This window comes from Coloeus monedula (assembly GCF_965178545.1).
Source record: "Coloeus monedula genome assembly, chromosome: 19".
Taxonomy (NCBI): domain Eukaryota; kingdom Metazoa; phylum Chordata; class Aves; order Passeriformes; family Corvidae; genus Coloeus; species Coloeus monedula.
In genome coordinates this window covers 3,863,284-3,883,673 of record NC_138799.1, presented here as the reverse complement: position 1 = coordinate 3,883,673, position 20,390 = coordinate 3,863,284, and positions in this window count along the sequence as shown.

The window sequence follows — 20,390 nt, the reverse complement described above, 5'->3', positions numbered from 1 at the left end:
GCCAGGTCTGAAGCCCAGAAAGAAGAGGCAGCTTGAGAGCAAACAGCACGGAGGAAGATGTGACAAGTGTCTTGATCCGAGCAAGAGCTGCTGCAAGCTCCACACTCCTCTCTGGGGAAGGAAGAGGCAGAGTTCCATGTCCCACTAAACCTCCTTCAGTTCCGTGTCCCACTGCTCAACCCCCTTTGCTCTGAAGCAATCTCCATCACCTGACCTGGGACAGGACTGGGGTAGCAGAAGCCACGGCTCCATGGAGTTGCTTTACCCCAGCTCAGCCATGTGTGCATTCAGATCTTCATAGCTGGGAGGGAGGCAGGAGCCTCATCTGAATCAGAACTCAGCTGTGTTTAAAAAGAAAGGAAAAAAAGAAAAAAAAAAATAAAGGAAAGGGGGAAAAAAAAGAACCAAAGGTTTATTTCTCATTTGGAATCTATTTTTTCCCTTTTATACTAGCAAACCTGAAACCTCTAGAAATCTAGATGTTCTCCACCTGGCATCTTTTAAAGCGTGTTCCCTTCCCTCAGTAGCTCGAGGGCTTTAACCTTTTGAAAACAACAGGTCCTGAGACCTTGAAAAGAAAAGCCAGCAAGGCAGAGCTCATCCTCTATTAGAGCAGAAACAGGGAGGGAGGGGGGATTTATCCCAATGATCCGAGTCTTTCAGAGAAGTTTAATTCACTCCCTTGTCAGGTCCTTTCTCTCTTGCCCTCCCCACTCCCAGCTCCCTCTGAAGCAGCCTTCCCGTCCCTTGCTTTTCACCTCTGCAGGCTTGAGCATGAGATAAACATGCCCTAATTATTTTCCTCTTGCACAGCTGAGCCCTGCAGCCCTTCATTTCCTTACCTGAATGCTCTCGCTTCAAGTGGGTTATATACGACAAAGCCTCTCGAGTGTATTTGTTGTGCAGCAGAACTCGGGTGTCACACAAGCAACTCAAACCCCTCTTTTCCCTGGCATGGACTAATAAAGGACATGAATTACTGGGGCCTTCTTACAGTCTAGGAGCCAAAAGACTGAGGGAGGGGAGGAATAAGGTCACAGATCCTCTTGGCTTCAGACAAATAGTGCAGATCCCTCTCTGGCTGATAGAGATTAAAAATTGCCTTCGTTTTTGTGCTCAGTTTTGCAGAGGGTCACGAAGAGCTCGGTGACATTGCAGCTGCCAGAACATAAACATAATGTGCTTCATCTCAGCAGGCATCTTGTTGGGAGGTTCTGCAGAGGACAGGGAGCAGTGGGAACAGGCACTGCACATCCTGTCCCCAAGGGTGACACCGGGAGAGGCTGCACCTGCTCTGAGCACAGGCAGGTCAGCACAGGGCTGGGCAGTGCAGGGGTGTTGGTGCTTTGGCTGCATTCACTGCACCGTTCTCAGCACACTTTCACAAGTGCTGGGTTCCAGAGCCTCCTGTCAAAAGTGCTATCAGGCACAGACCCCCAGCACAAAGCCCCTCCCCACAGACACCACCCCTGCTTCCACACACCAGCACCGAGTGCAGGATGGGCATAGGAAGGGGCAGGGAGGGTCAGCAGGCACCCAAACCTTGCTTTATGCAACTAAACTAGAGGAGGAAAAGCCACCACAATATACACTTGAATACAGGTCCTTGAAATGCTTCTAATGTCACAGAATCATGGAATGGTTTCGGTGGGAAGGGACTGTAAAGATCATCTCATTCCACATGGGCAGGGATGTGTTCTGCTAGCCCAGGTAGCTCCAAGCCCTGTCCAACCCAGCCTTGGACAATTCCAGGGATGGGGCTTCACACCTGTGTCAACACCAGCACAAGGCACAAAAGGACAGGACACACTGGTCAGCACAAAGTAACCCTTTTTTAAATTTTTCTGACCCCCCTGGAGCCCCCTGAATGTCAGGGAACTGCCTCACCTGTTTTACACCACATAGGAACATGGAAACCTCTCCCAGTGAAGCCCCAAGTCCTCCCTTTCCTTGTAGAGTCCTGTGGCAAGGTGGCTCCTTCAGGAGGTCGAGGAAGACACCTCCAAAAAGCACAGAAGCTGCAGAGCTCCTGCATTACTGATGCCAATAAAAGCAGTATCACTCCAGAGATGCTATCAACAGATACCTGTGACACAGACCGAGTGACAGAGGCCACCAGCACTTCTGGCTGTCAGATACCTCAACCATAGCCCCGGTCTGGGAGCACACCGGTGTAGAGCTGGGCTGGCAGGTTGGCTGGGGGGCCATGAACTCCCCACTGCTGGAGGGAGCTGCTCAGCAGAGCCTGTGGGAGTTTGCTGGCAGCTGGTCCCACAGTCCAGCCCAGCTTTATCTGCTCCCCATCCTGTAACACAGCAGAGTGGAAACCTGGCAGCCCCCAGTTCTGTTTCCAGAGCTCACATTCCACAGCCTGCTTCTCCCAATTCCATGTGGATTTGGCAGTGTGGCTTGTAAGATCAAAAAGGTTGGCTGGGCTTTGCCCTAGCCCCCCTCTCTGCTTTGAACTTCTAATTATTTTGCTAATTCTGAGCCTAGTGCTAAGATGCTCTGAGCACACCTAAAACCTTCCCCACAAAATCAAGCTGCAAAACGTCTCCCAGGATCTAATCCCCAGTGAGAAATACTCTAACCTTTCCCAATAACCACGAGCAGAGCTTGTCTAGTCATTTGCAATTAAGCTCCTGAGCTAATGAAGCTGCTTTGAAAAGAAAAAAAAATAGAAAAAGAAAAAGAAAAAACCCAACAACCTCAGGTCAGTCTAATTAAGAAATGTTGTACCTTGCAGTCCCAGTGTATCTTGTGGCACACAGCTGTGCATGCTTTCAGCTTTGACAGCAGAAAAGGTGTGATTATTTATTTATTACATGAATGCAGGGAAGCTTCAGGAGCAGGAGATGCCTGTGCTGTGAGGGAGCTGAAGTAGAGAGAAAAGAAATGACATTCAGCTGGAACCTGTAATTATAAGAGGCGATGTTGACCATAGAAAAATGCAATTGTGTAATGAATACTTATGCATTAGCTTTTCTTTGAGATTAAAAGTACACAATCGAATCAAGGCCAAAGTGGAGCTTGCCCTCAAGGAAAGGCAGTTTGGAAGACAAATGTAATTATGCCTCTGTCATTTGCAATGCTACAGAAAGTGGCTGAGGAAACTTCATGAGAAAGTAGTCTTAGGGAAAAAAAAAACCTATTTGGAAAGAATCCTGCTGCTGATTTGAGTCTCTCTCTTCCCTCAGCAAGGGAATGGACCTGTTCTGCTGGCTGCACATGCACGAGATCCCCCCAGCCAGCATCTGCTCCCAGCGCACGTTACTGCTCTTGGATCTGCAAACAACCATCTTCCCTCTGCTTTTCCTGTGACTGAGTAACATTTGCACAGCAAGAACCAGATCTGATCTGCAAGAGCAAAATTTTAATTAAGTGCCTCGCTAGAAAAAAAACCCCAAACCGAATTTTAGGAACTGGTCCAACACACTATTATTGCCTGACATTCCCCTGTCCCTCTGCACTGCATTAGCCCAGAGCCCTTCAGGACTGTGCCTGCACTGCATGACAGGATCCCAAAATTCCCAAGCATCCATCAAGGCAGTGGTATGTGTCACCGGTGCCTGAAAGGCTGATTCTCTGAGCTTGGTTGCTCTCTGCTCAACAAGAAGGAATGACAAGGTGTTAAGTAGCAGAAGTTGCAGTTAAGCCTATCTTTCTTTTTTAGCCAATTAGATAATTTTTACTATCTGCAGAAGACACCGGGGTTAGAGGGGAGCTGCCAGCACTGCTCGGGCACAGCTCATCTTGATCAGTTTTTAAAATTCTGCTTGTTAGCTGGTGAGAAGAGACACATCCAGAGTGACCTCACATTGCTGAGAAACCCACTGAATTATCCCCATGGCTCAGTGAAGCGTTTGCACAGAGTCTCCCCACCCAAACAGCAACAAAAAGAACCCCCAAAACCCAAAAAACCAAAATGCTCATCCAAAATCAAACCATCCTAGAGAAACCCTCAAATCTTTTCTGGATTGTGCTACAGATTATCCTTGGCCATAGGGAGCAGAGGGGCACTGCTGGGTTCACAGCTGCAGCTTTTGAACTTCTAGCCCCAGGTCCTCAACCCAAGGCTGAGTTTGCTGAGCCCCCACTGCCTGGCTGAGCAAGGGCTCCAGCACAACTCATGCAGTGCCCAGTTCCAGTGATCCTCCCCCAAAAAGGAGGCACACACCGCCCTGGAAAAACAGCCCCAAGAGCAGACTGTGCCCGTCAGACCCACACCATGGACTGACACACCATGGAAATGCACTCCAGTAGTGAGAAAAACCCTCTTCTGATAATCATAACCTTCATCTCTGGGCTATCCTACAGCCAGAGAGCTCAGCAAAACCCCTAAATCGGTGGGGGTGCACAAAGGGGCTCGAGGGGGAGGGAGGGGAGAAATGACAGGGAGAAGACAGACTCCTCAAACCAGCACATGGGGATTGAGGGGTGGAAGGGAAGGTAGAATTCAGACAGAAGAGATGCAGCCAAGTGTGGGAAAAAGGAGGGAAGAGTGGGGGAAATAAAAGATCTCAAGAGCATCCACTTAAGCTTTGAATTGCCTGGCTTTGTCTCTGCTTCACACAATGGAAACATACAGTAGCAACAGACAGATGCTGAGAGCTGGTTTGCTTCTCATCTGCAATTCCAAACACCCTGTCAGGAACAAATATTTGAAAAGACATCTATCCAACCATTAATGTATCTAGTGGGGCAAATTTTTTTTCCTTTTTTTTTTTTTTTTTTTTTTTTTTTTGGAAAGAAAAATAATTCTGCATTCATCACAAAGATGATCACACAGAGAGATGCCAACAGAAGCACCGGAGGGATAAGCAAAGTTTCAGGTCTTTCTTCAGGGCTGAAGACAGCTCACTATTGAGCTGAGAAGGTGCAGCTGGGTAAGTATTTGCAGTACAGGGAAAGGGAAAAAAAATAATCAGACAGCTGTATTTTTAACTGATCATGTGCTTGCTTCTGTTTCGTAAGATTTATTCCCTCATTAATCACTGCCCTCCCTTCATTCATGTTAAATATAAAAATGATTAGGAAAGATCCTCATCATGGTTAAAAAAATAATTAGCTGCTACATCATGTTGCACACATTCAGACAGAAAGGAGTGATTAAATTAGGAATATTAAAACCCCATTAATCTGTGTTCAACTTAAGCTCTGCTTGTTCATCTCACTGTGGCACTTATTATTTCTGACACTGAAAGATATTTGAATTACTAGCTGAAACAAGGTCACTATCAGAAAGATGTCAGGTCAGCAATTAGTCAAAGGTGGGAGAAGCTACCAGAACTGAGCTGTGCTTGACATGTCACAAATGTGTGGAGAAGTCTCCCCTTCCCAGGATCCCCCCGATGAGCAGGTCAGTGCTGGGACCCCGATGGCTCATGGGTGTGGATCAGCCCTGCCAAATCCTTCCTGCAGCTTCTGAGCTCCTAAGGCTGCCCCAAATTGCTGTGTCCCAGATTTTGGGAGGAGGGTTGGGCAAAGGGAACAGCCTGGAGCTCACCCCTGGAGCTGTGCAGGGCTCCCCACTGGCAAACCTCAGCACAGCAGGGCTGGCAGGGCTTAAGGACAGAGCAAGAGGCACTGCCAGGAGAACAGAGCTTTAAATCTAACCCAGAGCTCTGATTCCAGCACCACGAACCACCTTATTCCCACCTGTGGGCAGCAGCATCTCTTGGTCACCTGGGCCACACTCTGAGATGTTTTCTCCCTTTCAAGAAGGTAAAACTTCGCTTCTATTTTGGCCCACAAAGCAAAACAGCGAGTCCAGCATGAGAAAGATGATGAGAGGTGCAACAGAAAAACCCAGAAAAAATTCTTTTCTCTGGGGGAACATGAACAAGCGCGGGAGCATTTGATGGCAACGAGAGAAGGTAGCCATGGATCCGTGTGTTTTGTGGACTTGGACTTGGTCTGGAGGGAAGGGTACAACACAGGGCATTCACCACCACGTTGTGATCACCATTGTTGCTGTGGAGCTGGGAGCATTGCATGAGCAAAATGCCCCACGGGCAGCTGGCATTGGCCCCAGGGTGAGGATCTCCAGGGCTTCCAGTGTCCCATTCCAAGAGCAAAGAACCGTGTCAACAAAGAGCTGTGACAACAATAATTGCCAATTTAACCTTCAGCTTCAAAAATGAAAATTTTAAAAATATATATTTTCTATAGAACTACCGGCTAAACTTCTTGGAGATCCCCAGAATTGTCACATAGGAACATTTAGGGTACAACAGGAGGGCTTTGTTGTTGCTGCAAGCCCCATTCACCATTTCCACCATGCTGGGCAGAGCCCTTTGAGATTTGTCCCTGGGAGCCAGGCATTCCCTGCCACCAGGCACAGATGAGGGAGGATGCAAGCACAGGAGGACAAAAGGAAAGCTGACAAGTCAGTCACATCTTAGAGATGAGTTCCTAGGCTTTTTTTTCCAGCCACAGGTGGACTCAGTGCTTGGTGGTTGACACCTTTGTTATGTTTGCTATGCTTGCCCTCATTAAGGGGGAAAAAAAAAGCAGCACACGAGACATTTTCATCCCCAGATCTCCCAAAGTCTTTCCTAAGCACAGTGCTCCAGTATACAAACTATTTACTCTGTACTTCATTCAGTGCTGACAAAACCACCTCTGAGCCTCTTTAGAAAGGAAACAGATAATAAATCAGCTAACAAGCCTGCTCTCTAATTGACAACACAGGAAGGAGGGAACGATGCCGCGTCTCCTTGTAACCGCAGGAAGAACTTTAGGGAGGCAGGATATAATTAATCGAGTTGGGATTTCACCAAGATCCCCTGGTCTTATGAAAAATGCCATAAGACATTTAATGGCCACAGGTGAGGAGAATCTTCGGTTTACATCTCATTTGAAGCTGAGCACACAGAATATAAAGCAATTTGATGCCACCCCCAAGCCCCGCACGAATTATGCTCTCCACTTTTCCATTTGCCTTTGGACGTCCCACAGTGCTCTCTCCACAAGCTGTGGGACCTCTCTTTGAATGAGGTGAACAGGACTGCTCCTTGTGACCACTCCAGTAGCTGCTCAGGGGAAAAATTAGCTGAATATGGATCTCTCTGCCATTTTGCTGCTACTTCATTTTACAAGAATGCAGCAGGGATGGGGAGAGAAAAAAAAAAGTCGAAGCAGCAAAAACGCCCTTGCTAAAATATTTATTTACTATCAATAGTTCAGGATGTGTTTTGTTTAGGCAACAGCCACAACACAGCAGCAGGACTCCCTGACTTGACCCAGGAGGGGTGGGATTTTCAGCTAGACACAATAGCAGCTCATTGATAGCCCCGAGGGTGAGCAGCGGTTTGCCATTGACTTCTCCAAGGGAAGAACTGAGCCAGCAAAGCACTTCCAAAACCCTCCTACAAATAGCACTGGCACCATGGGGCAGCCAAGTGTTGAACAGGCAAGATCTGCTCTCTTTTACTTCGTTTGAAATGACTTTGAGGTTCACCTACATGAAAAAAACCCGATCATATATTGGCTATTACAGACCCACAGCAATCCTTAATCATCAACATCCCGGAGCTTTATTTAAGAAGTGAGGAAAACCATGAGGAAAGCTTGGGAACTCTCACAAAATCTGCTGCCTGGTGGGCAGCAGAAGCAGAGGTTTGCTTTGTGACTGAACTGACTGTGCCAGCCTCTCCCTACCCCTTCGATCAACGAAGTCTTGTTGACAGAGCCACAGCTATGCTTAAAAGATGGAATTATATTAGTATTTTATCCTAAATGCTGTTGGGAGGTGAGGGAATGGGACAGAGTGACTCTGCAGGGGTCTTCATTCATGTGGGACCTCTGTGATTGGTAATTTGGGTGCAGCGTTGTGTGCACAACGTTGCTTCTTTTGCCAGACGAATTGAAAAAAAAAAAAAATATCCTGAAGACCAATAGCTGGAAAAACTAAGAACACATCCAAAACCAGGAGTCATTTTGGCCACCAAGAAGCAGGCAAGCACTCCCCTGCCTCAAGTACTGTGGAATTAAGACACTCATAAATCCTTGCCCAGCGAGCCCTGGAGAAATAAAAGAGGCTTTAAATATAATCTATCCTACCACCTCATAGAGCAAGGGGAGCAGCAGAACGGAGCGTTAGCTGCGAGGAAAGGACAAACATAATTGCTGGAGTCAAACAGAGGAAATTGCAGGTAAATACCAGCTGGGTGAGACTCCAAAAGCTGCCCCAAAGCCTGAGGTGGCTTGGGGGTGCCACGGCGTGGGGTGAAGGAAGGGGCCTGCTGCCACAGGGGTCAAGCAGAGCTGCGAAAGGCACCGCTAAACGCACGACAGCTCGTTAATCAGAGCTGTGCCATTGAGACTGCAGTGCTGGATGGGCTTTTATACAGCTTTGACACTTAAAAATGGTGTGAGGAAATGCAGAGCTTGCCAGCTCTTCGGGCCTCCAGCCAGCACAATGAGTGGCATCTGCAGGGCCTCTTCCAACGTGCTGGCACAACGTTTTGGCACACTTTTGGCACGTGTGTCCCATGGCAGGGACCTGGAGGAGAGAGGGCTCAAAATGACAGGTCTGGCAGGGAGGAGGAACTGAGCAGAGCTGGATGCATAAAAGGAAAAATAATTATGAAAACTTTTTAAAAATCCACCAACAGCTGCACCAGCTCATCCTTTTGCTTCCCAGCCCAGGCCTGTACCAACCACGGTGTTTCCCGTGGCCTCTGGGCAGCACTCACCCTCTCAGCAGCTCAGGGAGGGCATTCCAGGGCAGGGAAGGGCAATCCAAGAGCAGCCACATCGTAAGAACTTTGTGTTGCCAGGGAAACAGCTCGCTTGGTAATGGAAGCATCATTCTGGGGTTATTTTCTGCTCCTCATTGCTTTGTGTCCCCACAGCCTCAGGTAACTAAATCAAGCCCCAGAACACAAACCACAGGTTATAAAGCAAAATGCAGCAGAGCCAACGCAGAGCAGGCAAGAAGGTGAGGGTGCACAGCAGTGCCAAGGCACCAGGCAGGGATGGGCAAAGTTTTGTCTTTAACACCTGGAGAACTTCCAGGGATGGGCAAGATTTTGTCTTTAATATCTGGAGAACTGCTCATTGCTATTAAATGAATCCTCATTCAGCAATAAATGAAACCAGGCTGTGAATGACCAAGCCACCAACTCCCTACAACCAAGTTGGTCTCATGCCTTCTTCTCCTGGTTTAATAATCGAAACAAAATAAATTATTCTAATAATATTGACTATAGAAACAACAATAACAATTGTAATGAAAAGGGGTGGGGGGAGGAATAAGACCCAAGAGGAACAAGTAATGCCCAACAGAGTTGCTCACCACCCCCTGAATGATGCCCAGCCTGTCCCTGAGCAGCAGCTGGGAGCTCCCAGCCAGCTCCCCCCAGTTTATGGACTGGGCATGACTTTCTGTGGTCTGGAATATCCCTTTGGCCAGTTTGGGTCTGTTGTCTTGGCCAGGTCCCTCCCAGCTTTTTGTGCAACTCCTCACTGGCAAAGCACAGGACACAGATAAGTTCTTGAATTAGGGTAAGCACTACTGTGCAACCACTAAAAGAGCAGTGTGTTATCAACACTCTTCTCATGTTAAATTCAAAACACAGCACTGCACCAGCTAAGAAGAAAATCAACTTTATCCCAGCTGAAACCAGGACACACATGATCAAGAAGTAACCAACAGGTAAAATTCACCAATGCTTTCTGATGCCTTCCCTGGTGAGAGAGCATCTCCCAATTAGCATGACACACAGCAAGAGGAGAGATAATCCTCCAGGGGATCCCTTCCAAAGCGACCTCCGTGCTCTGTGCTGCTGGCCTCGTTCCCAGCACAGGGACTGAGTGGGGAGAGCACTACAGTCAGAAACTTTCAACTTTAGTGATTCTGAAATTGTCAGTCTGGGGGTTGTTTGAACTGCAGCGACTTTTCATGTCGGTCAAGGTTTGGGGGATTTCCAGAGCGTGTCATTTGAGGTTCCTCTAAGCAAAGAAGAGATGGAAAGTTTTACAAATTCATCTTGTCACTCCTACACGTGTGGGTAAACGGGCCCAGAGTGGTACTTGGCCTAATTTAGACCCAAACCACCCCAACCAGCCCCTGTTCCCCTCTGACCCCGCAGAGGGGGAGCTGGGTGTGACCCCACACAGCAGCAGGGCTGCAGCTCCTGAAGGCTGGCAGAGCTGGGGGTCTGCAGGCAGTGGCACAAGGCTGTGTCATCCACTGTCCTCAGATGTTTGCAGGTCACCAAATAGCTCCAGTTTCCTTGGAGGGAGGAGGAGAAGACAGGCAGGGATGTAGGAGGAAATTTGGGGTTTTCTTATTACCTTTAAGTTATGTAAAATAATTTGTCATGGCTGATTTTAACCCCATCAGCTCCTCCAGTGAAGTGGCTCTGACCACGAGGAGCTGCACCAGAGGGGTTATTACAGCCCTCCTTTCAATTTTGGGGGCATCTCAGGACTACCAAAGCCACAAATCTTTGGTGTTTCCATCCCCCCAGGCACAGCACAGAGAGCTCAGCTGGCTGGAGGAGGGTGACCACATCCTGGGGTGCAGAGCCTGAGTGCCACCAGCGTCACTCAGAGCTGTGACAACAGGAAAGGAACGTGGGCACGAGGCCAGGTCACCCCAGCACCATGGGGTGGGACGGGGCAGGGACAGGATGGAGAGTTAGAACCACAGAGCAGGGGCTGGAAAGGACTTTTAAAGCTCCTCTTGTCCAACCTCCTGCCACGGGCAGGGACACCTTCCACTAGACCACGCTGCTCAAGAGCCCCATCCAGCCTGGATTTCAATGTTTCCAGGGATGGAGCATCCACAGCTTCTCTGGGCACCCTGTGCCAGGTTTTGAAGAGGCCTTTCTTAGTCCTTTCAGCCCCAGCAGGGACAGGCTCAGGCCACTCCTCACCAGCTCTGGTCCTTTGTGCCACCACACACAGAATTTGTGCTGCTGATGTGGCTCAGGTCCCTCCCTGAGCTCCCACCAGTGTCCCAGCAAAGCCCAAACAGTGCAAATCTGCCCTGCCACGACAACAAAATAATTTCTCCTCCCTGATGCAGTCTATTACCCAACAGGCAGAAACCCGTATTTTTTGGAAATTGAATTACAGTTTCTTGAATATTAAGAGAAAAAGTTGTTCCCTTCATTGAGCTGCGTTAATAACACCCCTGGTTTACAACTCACAGGGAGGGAACAGACTAAATCCTCTCGTGGTGGCTTTCAGCCCTTGAGTTGAGACCCAGAGGGCTGATCTCCTCCTTGAGCTGTTCAAGGAGGCTGCATCAAACACCCAGAGAGGAGGCACCTGGCGATGGGAAAGGGTCTGGTTTTTAGAGGCAGGACAGACACTGGAGGACAACTTTTGAACCAGTGGCATCAGCTCACTGGCACCCAAAGACTGATCACAAAAGCAACTTTTAAGGAAACAAGGAAACAAAAAGAAAAACCCACTTTATCATCCCAATATAATTTTGATTTCTGCCAAGAGACAACGGTCTGGCTTTACTTGTTGCAAGAACTTTTACAACACGCAGGGGCTGTGTAAAAAGGATATTCCTTGAACAAGGACCAAAAAAAACCCCCAAACATACAGATATTTGACTGGGTTATCCTAACCCAAATCATCTCCCAGGATTTCAACTTGGTTTTAAGGATCTCATACCTCTGTCACTTGGCAGAGGAGGACACTCACCATGTCTTGGCAGTTTGGGCCTTTGGACAGAGGTAATAATCTCTTTTCCTCTCTTTTTTTAGCTTTTTTTTTTCCCCAAGGCCCAAATTTCTTAAATCACGACTTTTATTAAACCCCAGCATGGTGCAGATCACAGCCATAATTCTTTTTCCCCCACCTTCCCACCACAAATCCATTCAAACTGAGTGACATTTGCAAAGTGTATTTTCACGGCCCTCCGTAATCCCTTCAGAATATTAAGACTGCATTACTTTGTCTTTGGTTACATTAACTTCAATTTTCCTTATGAGTAAGTATTTGGCTAAAAATTAATATAGTGAAGTTGAAAAGAATCTTATGATAGGAAAAAGACTAATTTCATCTCTGGCTGCTCAGATACCAGAGTACACTGGGGTTAATGTAATTAACTTACAATTTTAGCCTAGGTTGTGTACATACACTGAATCTCCCTGCTGGAAACAAGATTAGATTTTATTACACTATATATCCTGGTTATCTTCACCATGCCTCCAATATTACTTCCCTCAATGACTTCAAGGCTCTCTGCTGCAATGAAAATGCAGAACCATCTGGTATTGAGCCCATGCAGTTTATTTAAGGATTTAATTAAATGCTCTAAATGGAGAGCTTCTTTGAATTAACATTTTAAATGTGACTTATTGCAGGTTTAATATTGTCTTAATGCCAACCTGGGAAACTCCATAGCCAAGTTGTTGACGTTTAAATTGAATTCATTTGGGTGGCTCCAGGGGGACTCATTAATTAATCTAAACAACTAATGGGGATTGGTTCTGACTTTTGATGAAGATTATTTACAGAGACAATTTGCAGTGAATAAAGAGTCACAGTAGGCAAATGTTTAATTGAATTTAAAAAAAAAAAAGGACATCTCATTGTGTTCAATATCAAGGATGCATCTTGCGAGTAAGCTTTGAAATACCAAGAAAGGGACGATTGCTTGAAGCTTCCAACTGCACACTAATAACAAAGAGAATGGGTAATTACATTTGCCTGTGTAATTTGCAGCTTGTAAGAGGACAACAGGTCTGTCTGGCTTACAGTACACAGAGAAAGACCCTAACAGGGAAATATTCTGCTTCATGAAGACCAAGTTGCCCCACTCGCTTTTACTCACGCACCAGGAAACGGCATTTTCCAACCAATCACTGCTGGAAAAACAGTCAACTCCTCTCACTTACATTTGCAATAACCCAGAACAACTGCAATGAGCCCAGCAGAGCTGCTTTAATTTACAGCAGCTTAACCTATAACACCCAATCTTCCTTTATTCTCTGATTATATCAACTTTGGAATCAGTTATTTGCTCCTCCGAGCGCACCACGAGCCCTGCGAGCACCGACAGCTCCTTATGTGGTTCTTCTTCAGCAAGCCACAAGACCAAAACAGTTCCTGCTTCCCTGGGTAGCTGCACTCATTAAAGCAAACCTTCCCTTAGCATTTTCCCACTGTTGTTATCATTATCCCATCTCATCTGGAAGTTTCCAGGAATGCCAGAGGTTACCACCAAAGCAAAAAGCCCACAGTGGGCTGAATGCTGTGCACACTTGCACTGCCAGGGAAACACAGCTCCTGCACTGCCACCCCAGCTCGTGAGGCCACCAACACCTCTAAAAACCTGTGATTTCAGACATTTGGAATTTTGCAGCTGTGTGTTTAACACAAAGCTCCTGTGTTACCGGTGAGCATCGCAGGTGAGCACAGCAGAACAAGGTGAAGGTGTCAGCAGCAGGCTGGGGCTCTCCTGCCCAACACAGCCTCTCCCGTGTGATTTCTGCCCTTGCATGTTATGGATTGTCCTTAACCTACAGCCAGATTGATTTAAGACTTAAAAGCACAGCACTGAAAGGCAGGAGAGGTGAAGGACAGGAGAAATGAAGGGCAGAAGAAAAAGGGGCTGAGAAGAAAGCGCAACATCAAGTGCCACAAGTGCTACTACAATTTTTTAATGTGGTCTTTAACCACGCAGAGGAGTTTGAGGGAGAAATTACCCAGCCCCCAAACAGAATTATGTGAGCTCCAAATCACACAGCTGGGAAGCACAGCAACCACCAAAGATGAGGAACAGGGGTTGGCGCAGCACACACAGACTCTGCCTCTCCCACAAAGTTACCTGGGAGACTCACATCTCTTGGTCTGCTTTAATCCAGCCATAAAGGACCTCAGCAGTGGCTGGGACAGTCAGGGAACCTCATTCACACCCAACAGGCCAGATGGCACAGTGAGCACCTGAAAGCTTTTAGCAGGTTGTGGGCACTGAGCACTACTGAGTCTATCACGCACAAGAGTCAATCCAATGCTTTGAGCTCCACTGTCCCAAGTGCAGCTGCAACAACCAATTGAAAAACAGAATCTTGGTTGGAAAAGACCTCTCAGAGCACTGAGTCCAACTGTTGACCCAAAACTGCCCAGTCCATCACTGAACTGTGTCCCCAGGTGCTCTCCCTTTCTCCACCACTGTGCATGACAGGAGTCCTGCTCCACACTAGCAGTGCCCAGGGGGTTAAACCAGCCCCGAAAGCTGTTAATGGGGTTCAAACCAGATAAAACCATTGTGGACACAATGGAGAGGAGGAGAGGCAGAGCCCAGGCTGGGCTCACAGTGCCAAGCAGGGTTATCCTATTGTTTTCCCCACACACCCCAGTCTGTGCTGCCCAAACCCAGGGCCGATCATTCTCTGACCTCTCCCTGTCAGAGTTGCATTTTATTTCCAGTAATACCACAACCTGTCTTGCCTGGATCCAAGAGGTTCCAAACTTCTTTTCTTTCCGAGGCTGGACACGTTCTGCATGCTAATTTGGGAGGCAATTGAGGGGGAGGGCACATTAAGGAACGGCACGTAGCCATTAAGCCAGGGAGACTAAAGCATCCTGCCTCGCTCAGCACGGCTGGAGACTGTCTAGAGCATCGCCAGCTGCTCTCAGATACCTATAGTGGGGCTCTTTTATGCAAACACCTCCAGTAACAGCTTTTGTGGATCTGACAGACAGAGTGGTTAAAAATTAGGCATTCGGTGGGTATCCAGTGGAGAGACATTGTACAGCACATCTGAAGAGGGGAGTCGCACTCGGAAGGGAAATTCTGAATTGTCTGAAGGGGAAAGGCTGCTCAGGCAGGTGGGACAGATCCTGATGGCAAATCAAACCTTGCTGTATCACCCATGTCATCCCTCCCTGTCTTCCCAGGGATCCAGCTCCATCAGTGTGGATTCACAGACAGAAGGCAGTCACATCCCCCCAAAAAAGCAACCAAGGCAGATATTCACTGCAAATGCATGGAGGGATATGGTATTTTTCCCATCAACTCTCAAAATTTCCTACAGAACCTCTCCTGCTTTTTTTTTTTTTTTAATCACTGACTCGCTCAGGGCTCTCTCAAGGTGGTGTAGCTGTTTAATGCATTTTATTTTCCCCAGGATTGCTTGCTCTCAGTGTGAAGAGTGTCAGTTATTTTGGGAAACCTGAAATCAAGTGGGCGAGTGGTGGAATTATTCATGAGGACACCATGAGGAGGGAGGTTACCTCCTTCACCCCGACGGGAGGCCGAGAGCTCAGCCATTGTTTCAGGCTCAAAATGAAAAGGCAAAAGTTTGTGCCCCCTTGAACCTGGACAAGGCATTAGGAGCTGAAATTATAGGGAAAAGCACAGCTGGTCCATCACTGAAGGAGAGAGCCGAGCTCTGGCAATGCTTGAGGCTCCTTCCAACCCTGTGCAGCAGAGGCTGAGGTAAAAATCAAGCACACACCACAATATCCTTTAGGTTTGAGCAACCCACCCAAAGCTGGGGTTTGCTTAGTCTGCAGGGTTGTGTCCTGCTTTAAATGCCTGCTCTCCCTTCCCAGAGCATCCACCCTCCCATTTCACCTCTGGGCATCGAGGTTTTTCCTCGTGCTGATGTGACTTAAGAGTAATACCTGCCTTCTGAAGCTTCTCTTAGGTGTGATGCTGTTTTCCCACTTTTTCTACTTTTCTGTTTTTCTGATTTCTCCAGGTCTGCACCTGCCTGTGCAAAAGGTACACCCCACACGTACCCTTGTCAATGAACCACATGTGACGCACACAGGACAGGGGCCAAAGCTTCAATGAACAACTTCTCTCTCCAAGGCCTTTAGGAAAACAGTCCTTTAGCAGCACTGACTCACCTCAACCCTTCTAAATTTAAATCAAGAGCCGTTTCTGCCTTGCAACTCTGCCAGACCAGAGGGTTTGGCTCAGCCCACGGCAGGAAGGACTGTGAGAGGCAGAACCATCCACCCAGTGGAGACTGGTGGCTGCAGGGGGGTCACTGGAGCAAAGGAAACATTCTCTGAGCAAGAATGGTGGGGGGGTTGTGTTTCTGTGTTTTGTTGTTTGTTTTGTTTTGTTTTTTAAGCAAAACCCTGTAGTTGCCCCTTATTCCAGTAATAATTTCTGATATTCATTGCATTTCCTTTTGAACCATCTTGTTGCTGTAGGGAACACCAGATGCTCTGGCTGTGCTGCTGTTGCCTAGGGACGGCCTTCAGATATCTTGTTTGATTTTTCTGCTTCATTTATCATCAAATCAAAATCTCTTATCCAAACTTCCACGGACTCCTGTGGGCTTTGGTACCAACAATTAGCAGCATCTGCTGAGGGGTAAACCACACTGTTCCTGTCCAGGGTGGGAATGGAATGGATGGGATGGAGAGCTGACAGATTAGGGACTGACATTTAGGTTACTGCAAAATACGCATCGAAATCATATACATCTGTGTTTTGTATTTTGTATGTGTAAATACATCAAAAGTACAAATGCACATAAACACTTCTTAAAACCCCTAAAATCTGGCCAAGTGATGCTCTGAGAAGCCTTGGAGTGCAGCCCATTTTAACTGGAGGCTGGTCAGCCACAGATGCATGGGTAGAGACAAAGTTTGACAGGAGAGCTAAAGGGCCTTCCAGGCAAGAAGGACTGATTTAAAGGAGCAAACTAAATTTGGAAGTGAAGTAATAGAAACTGGCACAGGAAAATGCATTCTCTTTCTTACTCCCATTTACACTCTTCTGTTATAAATAAGGTTATTTTAAGCAAAAGAAAAGTTCGAGTTGTCACATTGAAATATTAGATGGCAAAGCCATCCCCTTTGTCCCTGTTTGGATTAAAATGTGTCTTTCCACATCCCACACGGAACAGAAACAGTAAATCCGGAACATTTAAACAATTATTTGCAAGGTGAGGGTGGTATTTTTTTTAAACACTTGTCCTACTCCAGACAGGACCCACAGACCACACAGAGTGTCATAAAACACCATTTCTTTGCTCCCTCTCCAAAAAAAGGAGCAGAAATGTGTGTTACCAAGGGAGATTTGGGTAAGTCAAGGAGAACAGGAAAGATTTACACTCCCAGATGCAAAAACCAGACCAAGATACCTGTACCCATTTCCATATATTGCACCATAGAGCTGCACGAAGAGCCTGTCACGAGGTATGACCTTAAATTTGAGTTTCAAACAAAGCTGAAATCTGTTTTGGACACACAACAAAAACATCACCTCAGTCTGGCTGCCTCCAGATCATCCCAGCGGTGGTAAAGACTAATTTTTGTCAAGCAGGGCACAAAGCTTTGTTTGTAAAGCAGAAGGCATCAATGCAATCGTTAAGAGGCAAGATTTAGTCTGGGAATAAACAAAGCTAAAGGACTGACCTTCTGTCTCTCACCAAGATCCTGACTGTCTTTGGTATTAAATTCACAGGCAGAATCTTCCGTGTCCTGGAAAAAATATATAAAAAGGGCCTGAGTTTGTGTTACTCCTAAATTTGATACCTGTTTGTGTACCTGTGTAGTGTAAATATTGTTGGAACAAAGAGGGTTTCAGCTTTGTGCTCAGAGTTTCTGGTAACTCAAGTGTGGGTGAGACCAGAAATGATTAAATAAAAGTTTCCAGGTTCTCAGCATTGATACGAGTACACAACAAAAGACATTCACCCCATTCTTGGGGGACTAAGTGGTTAGAAACACATAGAAAAAGCCTTAAAAACCAGAATAAAATAAAAACATTTTCCTCTCTAAACTTACTCTTAAAAAAAACAAAACCAAAAAATGTGAGATACCTGCCACTTTCTGCAGCAAGGAGTGGGACAATTTTTTCAAAAACTTTTCTAGCCTGACGTTTCATCAAAACTTGAGCAGCCATTAACACCTGAGGATGCTCTGCAGTTCTGCAGCCTCTGCTCTCCCCAAAAGCTTCCTCCTCACCCCTGTTGTGTCAATATCTCTATTTCAGAGATGCAAACTGTGAAAAACGAGGTTCACTCTCCTGTGAGAATTTAAAGGGTTTAGGATAAAGACAATAAGAGACACATTAAATAAAGCAAAGAGGTAATGGCTGGGTGCCTTGGCGCTCTGCCAAGAGCACACCTGATGTTCGAGGTGAGTCCTTTTTATACCATTTTTACTGTCTGTTCTCTGTGCATATTCAAACTTTTCCCGGAGCTGTTCTGCCTGGCCACTCCTTGGTTCTGCCTTTTCAGAGCATGCGTATTCTTCTGCCTTGTGGTTTTATTTCTTTTGATTCTTGGGGTTGGGCTCGCTAAGTGAGAGTTGATAGTAGAGTGGATCTCTCAATTCTCCAGACAGTCAGGGCTGATCGCAGCTTTGGCCTCTTTGCCCCCCGGGCAGAGCGGTGATAACGGCTCTCGGACCCTCCTGGCTGCCCTTTCTCTGGGCGGAGTAGCCTTTGGGCCCTTTTGTTCTCTGGACAAAGTGTTGATCAGCAGCTCCTCGGGGCTCATCCTCTGCTCGCTTGGAGGTTCTCTTACTTGTTCACACTTGCTAACATTCGTGCTAAAAAGAGAGAAAACTACATCCACACAGCAAAAAGCATTTCTAACATTATACAATATCTACCTCTATACTTGCGAGAAGCCAATATTATATGTTTATAACACAAACACAGACAGAAAGAGCTACTTTCTCCAAATACCCCCCCTGGCAGGTAAGGACTGCCTCGAGAGCAGAGCCCCGAGCTACAGAAAAGCAGCCCCAGAAAATCCTTGGATCTTTGAGGAATAGCCGAAGGTGACAGCGGGAAGGCTCAAGAGAAGTCCTGGGGAATGGAGCCCGCTGTGGCAAGGATAGCTCCTCAAATCGCTCTCCCGATGGAAAGCCAGCGTGGTGCTAAAAACCCGAGTTTTACGCTGCTACCTGGAGCATGAAATAACGTCCCCGTGGAGGGCAGCAGGTTCGCACAGCGTGACGGAGAGTCGTGAATGGGATTGCCAAAGGTGCTTCTCCGTAAGGCTGAACTCCTAAATTACTGAGGTGCTTTAGAGAGATCCCACTTCACAGGAATGATTCCGCAAGATATCAGTGTTCCCCTCGGTCCTCGTGGACTTCGTGGTGACAGAATAAACAGCCTAAGAAAGCATCGGCTGGTAAATTGTTGTGTGATTGCCGGTGCCTGAGGATAATGTCAGGACGGCGGCCAGACTCTCCTCGCTCAATTCTTCATTTGTCTTGGAAAATATTCACAAGCTGCTCCGGAGTGAGCCCAGCTTCCTCAGGACTTGTGAAATGCTGGTGTTATTTGTTAGACATACTCCTCAGGCAGAGCAAGAGAAGCTGCTAAGGGAACATGAGGTAGGCTTTTAAAAAAATAAAATAAAAAATGCATCCAAAATATTGTTTCTACAGTGTGCACTAATTTTTCTTCACTGTGGCTATGTTTGGACATGCTGCCCTAGGAACCTGTACACGCTGGGGTTTGCACAGGGGTTTTCCCCTTGATCTCCTGGCAAATAAAGTTTAATACGATGGAAGATATCTGCCGGCTGTTTGCATTCTGAATACCCAGCAGCGAAAGAATTACTCTGTGCCAAGCGAGACACCTTAAATACCACATTAACGAGCAGTAAAAACTCTGAATCTGATGTCGGGAGATGGGGCTGGCTCTGTTGTCTCTGGGCCGAAAGCTCGGAAATTCAGCCCAGAAAGTCCTGCTTCATTCGCACAAGAACTGGTCTGTATTTAAGTTCTTTAGGAACTCGATTATCACCCACTCCCTTTTCATCCTTCTCTGCTGAACTACCCAGGGCGGCGGATTACGGGAAAGGGAAGATGCAAAGCAGGAAGTCATCAGCATTTGTTTCTGGAGAAGACAACTGAAAGCTGGCAAGGCAGAAGGAGAAAGACGCGCCGAGACACAAAGCATTCCAAGACAAATGCCCATTACCCAGCACAATGTGCTACTACTTTCTTAGCAACACGCGTCACTTGAATTAATTTTCTGAAAGCAAACAGACTGTCTCAACAGCAGCCTGATGGTCTCAGCAATTCGCTTTACAATTACTCACTAAACTACCTTGATTTAATTATTCAAGAAGAATCTCACTGCCACTGAAAACTACTTAATTAAAAACACGACTTTAGAGCAATAAGAGAGTCACATTATATTGCATTTGAAATAGATTTCTTGCTGTAAACATGCGCAGTTCATTTTAACCAGCTTAATGTGCCAATATATTTGGAGTCCCAAGGATTTCAAGAACGGCTCGAGCACCAGTCATCATCCAGGGGCTGCAAACAACACTCATGAGCTTGTTCTTGCTCGGAGCAATTCTACTAAGATCAAATTAAGAAAAGCAGCGCTGCGACAGAGATGGTGTAGAGCATAAAACTTGATGCTCGGAAAAGTCAGAAGCTGAGAAATGAGGACAAATTCTTATCCCGCTCCACTGTTC